The sequence below is a fragment of the Trachypithecus francoisi genome, unplaced genomic scaffold (assembly GCF_009764315.1).
Source record: "Trachypithecus francoisi isolate TF-2019V2 unplaced genomic scaffold, Tfra_2.0 Contig00101_ERROPOS395535, whole genome shotgun sequence".
Taxonomy (NCBI): domain Eukaryota; kingdom Metazoa; phylum Chordata; class Mammalia; order Primates; family Cercopithecidae; genus Trachypithecus; species Trachypithecus francoisi.
Window position 1 is genome coordinate 8,482 of NW_022680473.1, and position 9,868 is coordinate 18,349.

The following is a 9,868-nucleotide window of genomic DNA, read 5'->3' on the forward strand; positions in this document are numbered from 1 at the left end:
AGGTGGAAAGAGGTGTTGCTAGTAAGCATGTTCTGGGTGGTCCTCTGGGTGCACATGCGCAGTAGCCGTACATGCTTGTTCATGGACTGCAGGTCTCATTAGCATCTTATATCTCTACCCGCAGGTGTGCTTTTTACTATTAAAATGAGAAAAGGGTCAGTTTGAGGACCAGTAACATCCCTATGAGCCAATCACCTCTCTCCAGGCCCCACCTCCAAAACTGGGGAATACAGTTTGACATGAGATTTGGTGGGAACACAGATCCAAACACTATCTCTGACTCTCCTTGAGTGCCCTTCTGATTTGCCCTAAGAAGCTCATTTTATGTTCCTGACCTGGATAGAGTGGCATCTGGTTGGTGGTGCCCGTCTCATATCACCAGGGACAAAGCAACCCCTTGTTCATCCCAGCTTGGCTTCTCATCTGTGCCTATGCCTGATTCATGCCTTGGACACATTTAAAAAAAAAAAAAAAGTAAAGCTCATTTTAGGGATAACAGCATGGCAGGAAAAGGGGCAAATCAATGGGGAATTGGACCACCTATGTAGAATAACCAGTGTAGACTTGTGTACAAAATTAGAGTTTGCATAAGGCAATCAATCATGAAGCCACACACACATGTCCCCAACAAGTGAGGATGACACATGAAAAAGTGACTCTTCCAATCCTTGGGGGAAAATATGATTCAGAATCCCTCTTCAGAAGTCACTGGTTTTTACTGTGGAGTTGTAAAAGGTCAGTCTGTGCTCCGGAAAATCCTGACGTGAGAAGGACTTGTGTTCAGTTTCCTGTTAACCCCCTTTTGGAGTCTGCCTTCTCCTTTAGCAGATAAACTCCGTCAATTCCAGGCGCTGTGCTGCAGTGGGGGCTTTGTCTTTCTTGGAAGTAAATCAGCTGGGTTTTCGAAACTGACAACCCATTTGCTGACAGTGCACTAATTTATTAATTCTTACTCAAGTGTCAATGGCTGATTGATTATGGCAACAGGCAAACAGCACTGGCATTTCACCAGACCTAACGTCGTAATAGTAGAACACCTACTGAGTGGGAATTTTCATTACACCCACAAGAGCAAGGGGATGCTATTTTATCTACAAGTTGGCTGTGAGAGAAACTGTCTGATTTGCTCTTTTGCAAACAGCATTTGTATCTACTCTCTCCCTTTTTTTCCCACTCCAAATTATTCTCTCCTGGTTTCCCACTCTCTGTCAATTATCTGATATTAACACCCTTTCCTCCCCTCCCCTCCTCTCCCCTCCCCTCCTCTCCTAGGCTCTTTTCCTTTCCTTTCCTTTTGACAGGATTTTCCTGTCACCCAGGCTGGAGTGCAGCGGCACCATCATAGCTCACTGCAGCCTCCAACTCCTGGATATATATGTATTACATATACAACAGCCATTCCTTAAAGTTATAATGAATCTGCCCTATACTAATGTACCATTTTTTATTTTATATACCATATTTTTACTGTACATTTTAATGTTTGGATGAATTTAGATACAGAAATATTAACCATTGTGTTACAATTGCCTGCAGTATTCAGTACAGTAACCTGCTATACAGGTTTATGGCCCAGGAGCCACAGGCTAGACTATATAGCCTAGGTGTGTAGTAGGCTAGACCATCCAGGCTTGTGAAAGTGCATTCTGTGATGTTCACACGATGAGGAAATCACCTAAGGACACAGTTATCAGAATGTATCTCTGTTGTTAAGTGGCACATGACTGTAGCCTTTCCCACTACTATGGTCTGAATGTTCATGTATTTTCCAAATTTATCCTAACCCCCAAGGTTATATTATTAGAAATTGGGGCTTTGGGGAGGTGATAAGGTCATGGGGGTAGAGTCCCATAAATGAAATCAGTGCCCTTATAAAAGGGACCCCCCAGAGAGCTCCCTCACCCCTTCCACCATGAGAGAACACAGTAAGAAGGTGCTGTCTACAAACCAGGAAGGAAGTCCACACCAGACACTAAATCTGCCATGTCTTGATCTTGGACTTCCAGAGTCCAGAACTGTGGGCAATTAATGTCTGCTGTTTATAAGCCACTCAGTATACTGTATTTTGTTATGGAAGCCCAAGCTGACCAAGACAGTTACAGACTGAGATCTGAAAAATCACATGGTTTTGGGCATGAAAAAAAAATATGAGAGACAGGACTGGTGGAGGTTTTTTCTGGGAATTTAGTCTTTAATTTGAGTTCCATTCCAGAGGCCATTTCTTACTGTGACTGGAAATGTCTGAGTAGCCTGTGTTCTCTTTCTTTGTATTCCTGCTCTGATCTTATCTTCTAGTCTCCAACCAGGAAGTTTAATCTTGACAGGTACTAACAGAAATGAAGAATGTGACCATTTCCTCCAGGGTAACTGTGTATTTTAAGTTCTCTGAAACAACTAGCATGCATCATTTTGTACATTCTTATTTTGTAAATAAAACCTTCTACTTTCAAATGATAACATGCTATGGATGGAAAAGTCTCTTCAGTGCATGATCTGACTTTCGTTTACTGTAATTTGGTGATTTGATGATAATCAGAGAGGAATCATAGCATTGATATACCTGCTGGGGACATTAAAATGGGATTGAGACAGAGTGAAATCCCAACTGGGGAACAATGATGTGAAAACCGTGCCTGTCTACAACAGCTCTTGGGCTTAGGAAAATCTTCACATAATTTCTTGTAGAAACGGCTGCTTAAGGGCGGCAGGCTGTTGAGGTCTGCAGTTTGTCTGGTCTTCTTCTGACAGTTTATAACAGATTTTTTTCTCAGCATATACTGCTTGCACACCCGCATTTGGGCAGGCAGATGTCTGCAGGTGGAAGCTGACATTTTGCTTAAGGGATACTGTGCAAACAGTGCCTCATCTTGCACCCAGCCAGGAAATATATATCGGTAACTGTGACCACATGTGTATGCTATTTAGTGATGTCATGAAAGAGTTGCTTATGCTGTAGTCAAAAAAAAACGGGTGAGGTTAATGGACTTGGGGAGTTTTAATCTTGGATAGCCTAACACTTTGGTGAACATAAAGGCAGTCTGGATAACCCATTGAGACTATATATCTTTTGTTGCAGAAAAGCATCTATAAGCTTGAAATACACATCTTTGTTACACGTATGGAGAATGTGAAGGCTTTCTTTCTTCCCAAGCATGTACAGCTAAGGCTACATTTACTAAATCCCAAATAAATTGAGTGCAAAGAAACTCCAATAGTAAGAAATACCACTAAAGGAACAAGACATATCCTCTACAGCATATGCTATGTTCTTCTTCTGCTTAGTCTTGCTAAAAGCAAATAATTTTAATTCATAAGTGGATAGTCTTGAAGGTATCTTCTTTGTTTATAGACTGAGGTTTACAGAAACTAAACAAATGTAAGCATTGTTGTTATCTACAAACAAAATCAAAGCTGATAAATTCAGATTAACTGTAATTATCTGGATGTTTTAAGCAAAAATGTCTTTCTTTTGAAACAACCCAATATCAGAGAGCAAAGCATGAACTAGAATTAGATTATCTCAGTACAGACCTAGTTTCCCGTTTTACTGGCACTGTACTAAGTTGTTTAATAGGTGAATTACTCATAATATGCTGGTTTGATTTTTATCTTTTCAGGACAGAATTATAATGATTTTTTAAACATTTTTATTTTTATTTTATTTTACTTTTTTGAGATGAGGTCTCGCTATGTTTCCCAGGCTAGTCTTGAACTCCTGGGCTCAAGCAATCCTCCCACCTTGGCATCCCAAAGTGCTGGGATTACTGGTGTGAGTCACCATGCCCGGCCTACAATAATTTTTTTTAAAGTGCATCAAATTGTGTTTGCATTCTTTTGTTCCCCTCAAAATATTAGATGGAATATTGCATAATATATCTAACTTGTTAAAAGAAGTCATTTAAAACTCAATAGTGTAAATCTGACAGTGTTTAAGCTGGCTCAAGGTTTTGCATTAAATAGAAAACAGACCGATGCACACTCCAAACATCTTACATTGGGGTTTCAAGAGATAGAAGCAAGAGTTGACCCAACTGTGTTTGAAAATTTCCAGAATCTCTTATCTCAAAGGTATGCTGCTTTGATGTTTTGACAATTCTGATGGCAAGATGCTTTCTAGTAGGTTGATTTATGCTTGGGCTGTTCCCTCAGCTCCGTCTCCTCAACTCAGGGAGTTTTGCAGGCTTCTCTTAGTTTCTGCCTTCCAGTCATAGCCTGGAAATGCTCTCAAGGCAGTGAGCTGGGGCCACCATAGGTCTTTTGTTTTTCTGCTTCTAGAGAATCACTGTCCTTTTTTCTCTCTCTCTTTTGAAAATTTATTTATTTTCCCTTTGTTTTTAAAATTAATCTTTTGAGAATCACTGCCCTTAACTGCCTGGTATCCAGTCTTGAAAACAGTTCTTCCTTAAATGGTTGACTCTTTACTTTTTGGTCATTTGAGGCTGGAGGGAAAACTCTATTTATGTTACTCCATCTTGACTGGAAGCATAAGTATGCTGGCCAGCTTACACTGGTTTGCCTGTGGCTTTCTTGGTTTTAGCATTGAATATCCACATCCCAGGGTGTGTTCAGCACTGAACCCCTAAGTTCTGAGTCAACTAGATGGTTGACCACCCTCAGTGAATGTCCAGATGACATTCTTACACTCTACTTCCTTGATCTCTCTGGTTTTCTAGTAATGGTAGACAGTCCAAGTTATTCTGCTTCTTTGTTAAACTTATATAAAATGCATGCTATTCCCAATGTCTGAGAGCTAAAGGTGCTGTCTCTATTCAATGGATATCATTATAAAGTTTATCATTTTTTATGGTTTATGAACTAAACAAAATGACACTTAAGAGGTGACCAATTAAGTAACATGAAGCTATATGTGTGTGTGCATATGCGTATATATGTGTGTGTGTGTGTGTGTGCTTATTATTATATATATCAACAGCATCAGACAAATCTGGCTCAACCTTCATGTAACAAAATTGTGATTTGTTCTTCAGTTGCCATGAACCTCCACACTGAGGATCATGTAACCTGAATGTGCCCAGACGAACCAAGCATGCAACTTGAGAGAAAGCTAACCTGAGGAGTAGGGACTGAATTAAGAAGCAGACACCACAGGTCAAGATTCAGGATCCTGGCCGGGCGCGGTGGCTCAAACCTGTAATCCCAGCACTTTGGGAGGCCGAGATGGGCGGATCACGAGGTCAAGAGATGGAGACCATCCTGGCTAACACGGTGAAACCCCATCTCTACTAAAAAAAAAAAATACAAAAACTAGTCGGGCAAGGTGGCAGGCGCCTGTAGTCCCAGCTGCTCGGAAGGCTGAGGCAGGAGAATGGCGTAAAAACCTGGGAGGCGGAGCTTGCAGTGAGCTGAGATACAGCCACTGCGCTCCAGCCTGGGCCGCGACAGAGCGAGACTCCCGTCTCAAAAAAAAAAAAAAAAAAAAAAAGATTCAGGATCCAATCAGATTGAACCCTGCCATCACCCAATGGCAAGATCCAATTAGGTCATGCCTTATGGCATCACTTCATTGCAAGGTCCAATTAGATCTTGTCTAATTACCTTGTGCTTATAAAACCTGACCCAAAGCCCAGCTCGCAGACACAGATTTGATGAGCATTACTTCCTATCTCTTTGCCAGCTGACTCACAGTAAAGCTTTTCTTTTGTCAAAAGCCAGTGTTACGGTATTAGTCCCTATGTGCATTGAGCAGCGAGTTCATTGATTGTTTGGTCATCTATAGCTCTGTCTGTAGCTATAGGTACTCAGCTACAGAAACATCATGGCTGTGTGCTGCTAGTAATCATGCCGAACATGTGCTATAAGACCAGAAGGTCTTTATGGGTTCTCTGATCACCATAATCCAATACAAAACGTTCTTTTTTGAAGTTGAGCAGAAAGAGAGATGAGCAGAAATCACTTAGTGGGTTGAGGAGAGTAATGCAAAAGATTTGGAGAGTAGGAGGAGGAAGTGGGCTGGATAAACACAGTAGGGGCTACATGTTGGCTGCTTCCATAGAGACTGTTTCTGAGGCGAATGCACTCATGCCAGGAAACAAAATAAAGAGATATTTTAGTTTATGAGTGTATCTACTTTCCTAATGTGCAGCTGTTTATTAACATTAATGGGTGTCTGGTTTTTTTTTTTCACTCCATCCAAATTTAAAGCTTCATAGAATCCTAAACTTCAGTGTTGGAAGCAGCCCGAAACCCAATCACCCCACTTCTTTCAAGCAGACTTCTTATCCAGGATTAGAAATCAATATCCCAGGGAGAACATTATCAAAATTCGTGCACCTATTCTTTTTCAGTAGATCTGGGGGAGGGGAGAAAAATCATAGCTACCTATTTAAAAAAAATTCCAGATGGATCTTCCTGATGTGTACCTTAAAGAGTCACCATTCTAGGGAAAAAGAGGACCTTAAAAATACTTGTGTTTTCCACTTGATCATGCCCAACAATTATGTGAATGAGAAAATGACATATTTTGCAACTAACCAGCCAAGCTGAAAAGATTTTTTCCTTCTGTATGTTCATTAGCAAATCGGGACAATTTAACTCGCATCCTAGCCAATTTCTGCAGAAGCTGGGGCTGCGTGTCTTTAGCTGGTTTACAACGATACAAGCAGCTGTATCTCCACTGGATGGAATGCACTGTCTAACACATGGCATGCAAAACAGGATATGAGAGCATTTTGGCAAGCAAAGGGACTCAGCTTCAAGGAGCTCTGGGGCTCTCAGCATCCACTCTGCCCCCACTACCTGCTGACAACTCACATCAATGCCTGGATGTATGGATCTTGCTGAAAAATCAAAACGTAACTGGGAAATAGAAATGCAGAGATTCAATATTGTGCAAGGTAGGAGGAAGGCAGGAAGGAGACTTGCCAATAAGATAAATGTTGAATGAATAACTGTACATAATCTGCCTATGGTTGGGCTGATGGTAAAAAGTACGAAGGATGTTTGCTTAGACTGATTCCTCAACCTGAGATTGAAGCAAGCCCATGGTGGGGAAATGCTGGCGTTCATGGGTGGAATGGTGTTGAAAACAAGTCAAACACAGAGCTAACTTGTCCCATCTCTACTTGGTTCGTATCCTTTCCCTTTGCAAACTGAGCTGTGATTCTGAGGCAGTGGAAGCCATCTACCTGGGGCTTTAATTCTTTCCAGATTTACCCTTCTGTGGAACAAGGTCTTGTGTCTAATCCATTATGGGGAGATTGACCTTCAAATTTTTAGCTTTCTCCCTTTTTCCTTACTTTTTCTCCCCTTCCTCCTTCTCTTTCCTCCTCTTCCTTCATCTCCTGCAATTTCTGTCTTCCTTCTCCCCTTTGTCCTCCTTCTCCTTACTCTTCAGCGCTTACCCTTTATGTTAATGCCCAAACAATATGATCTGAGTCCAGCTTGGACACTGGGGAAAAGTTTATTCCTTATGGGTGCCTTCACTAGTACTTATGATATCAGTACACAGCATCCAAAATATGACATAAGCCTCTACCTTAATTCTCCAAATGCAGTTAAATCTAGGTGGTGACATATACCGCAATCTTAATGTGTTGGCTAATGACAGGCAGAACAAGCGAAAAAGAAAAGAAAAGGAGAGAACCTTAATTTGGAAGCTGCCAATGACAGCTGTTACAGTCCATTGCCATAATGCCCGCTGGTAGGTCCTTGAAGACACTCTTGATATGATACAATGAATGTGGCATTTTACTTCCATGGTTTTCCTCACCAAAACCTGTAAACCCAGTCTGATCATGGAAAAAAAAATCTGACAGGTCCTAATTTAGGGATATCCTAGAAAATATTTGCCAAGTGTCCTCAATACTGTCAAGGTCATCAAAGATAAGGAATGTCTAAGAAAGTGTCTCATCCAAGAGCAGCATAAAGAGATGTCATAACTAAATGTAATGTAAGATCTTGGAAGATGCTGGAACAGAAAGAGGATATTAGGGGAAAACCAAGGAGATCTAAATAAAGTAGAAAATTTAGATGATGATGGTGATGATGATGATGGTGATGGTGAGGGTGGTGCTGGTAATGGTGGTGATGGTGATGATGGTGTTGGTGATGATAGTCATGATGATGGTGATGATTATGGTCATGATGATGACAGTGATGGTGATGATGATGACGGTGATATACACTGCCAATGAGAGATAATGTGGCTTAGTAGGCACACAGGAAAGTCTTTTCAGGGAACCTAGCTCTCATTGCTATCTTTGCTATACCAAAGAGTGTTATACATGCTCAGCAAACAACATCTACAGGAACTAGCCCTCAGGAAAGTTAAAAAAAAAAAAAAAAGGCAGTAGAGGCCAGCCCATTCGTCTCATAGCTCATTGATACACTTGGTCACATGCTGCCACTACCCGCAAGGGAGGCTGGCTGGGGAAAGGTATCCCTATAAGGGCAGAAATGTGCCCAACAAAAACTTTGGCAGGTAGGGGGGCATTTCACAACAAAAAATACAAAGGAGAGAATGAGAGTTACCAGTGTCTGTCTTAGCCTTCAGAGAGATGATGAGTTGAACCAGGAAAACAGCAGAGGGACTAAGGAGAAAGGGAAAGATTGGAGAAGGAAGTTATCCACAGGCTGGTGGAACATTTTGCCAGGTGTGCTGTGAGGATGATGATTGGACATGGAAGCTAAAAAATGTGGCCATGATTTCTCACTTGGATAAACAGACAGTGACTCCTTGAGATGTGCCATGTAATGGTGGTACGTGGGGATGAAGGGAATGCTATGGTTTGAAGGTTTTGTGCCCTCCAAAACGCATGTGTTGGACACATAACTTCCAATGCAACAGTTTTGGGAGGTGGAGTCTGATGGGAGGTGTTTAGGTCATGAGGGCTCTACCTCATGAGTGCGTTAAAGCAGCTGTAAGAAGAGCTTGGGTGGGGGTGGGTTCTCCTCTCTCTCTCTTTCTCTGTCTCTTCCGCCGACAAGCCCCCATGTTCCTTTGCCCCATAAAGATACAACCTTTCTCCCCTCTGAAAGGCCCAGCATTCAAGGCACCATTCTGTAGACTAGGAGAACAAGTCCTGACCCATGGTGCCTTGTTTTTGGACTTCCCAGACTCCAGAACTGTGAGAGAATAAATTTCTCTTCTTCATAAGTTACCCAGTCTGTGGTAATTTGTGACAGCAGCATAAAATGGCCTAAGATGAAGTGAGGGGCTAATAATATGAGTTTGAGTTAAATAGAGGCATCCAAGTAAGCAGATTCAGTAGATCAATGACAATTTGAGTCTCACCAGGGAGAGGCTAAAGACCCAGGGAGCCATGTGTGTATGGGAGATATTTAATGGAGCAGAAGTAGATGAGGTCTCAGAGAAAAATAAAGAGACCAAGCGTAAACTCTTACAAATATGGGTATGTGGAGGAGAGAAAGCAATAAAATATAGTGATAGATATGGGAAGTATGAGCGCTATCAGGAAGAGGCAAGGAGGACACTGTGGAAACCAGGGGAGGATAGATTTCAGAAGAGAGAGACAAGGCAGAAACCCAAAGAAGATAAACTCCTGAGAATGGGTTCCTGGTTGGAAATGAGATCTCAACATGTTTCCAAGGGTGGCATCACAGAGCAATGAAGATGGCGGGGGCCATAGCCCATGGGAGAAAATGAGCGTAGACCATGGGGGAAGATATTTGCTAGTGACGGGAAGAAGAGAGAGTAGACAATAGCTTTTGGGAAAGAGCAGGTCAAGAGAAAACTTCTTAGTGAAGGCAGGAAAGTCTGAGAACATCTGCCATGTGTGTTTTTTTTTTCCTTCTAAAAATGTCTGGCACCATCTGGCATCTTTGATTCATGTAAAGTTGTTGAAAGAAAAGGAAAGAGAGAGTGAGCAGGAGGAGGAGAACATGAGTG

The 9,868-nt window shown here is 41.7% G+C and overlaps 1 non-coding gene across 1 annotated transcript; it reads left to right on the plus strand.

Annotated features, from left to right (window-relative positions):
* Positions 1 to 325: 325 nt before the first annotated feature.
* LOC117098025 lies at positions 326 to 459 on the plus strand. Its single transcript, XR_004443156.1, has one exon. It is a non-coding gene; the product is annotated as a small nucleolar RNA SNORA48 (small nucleolar RNA).
* Positions 460 to 9,868: the final 9,409 nt, after the last annotated feature.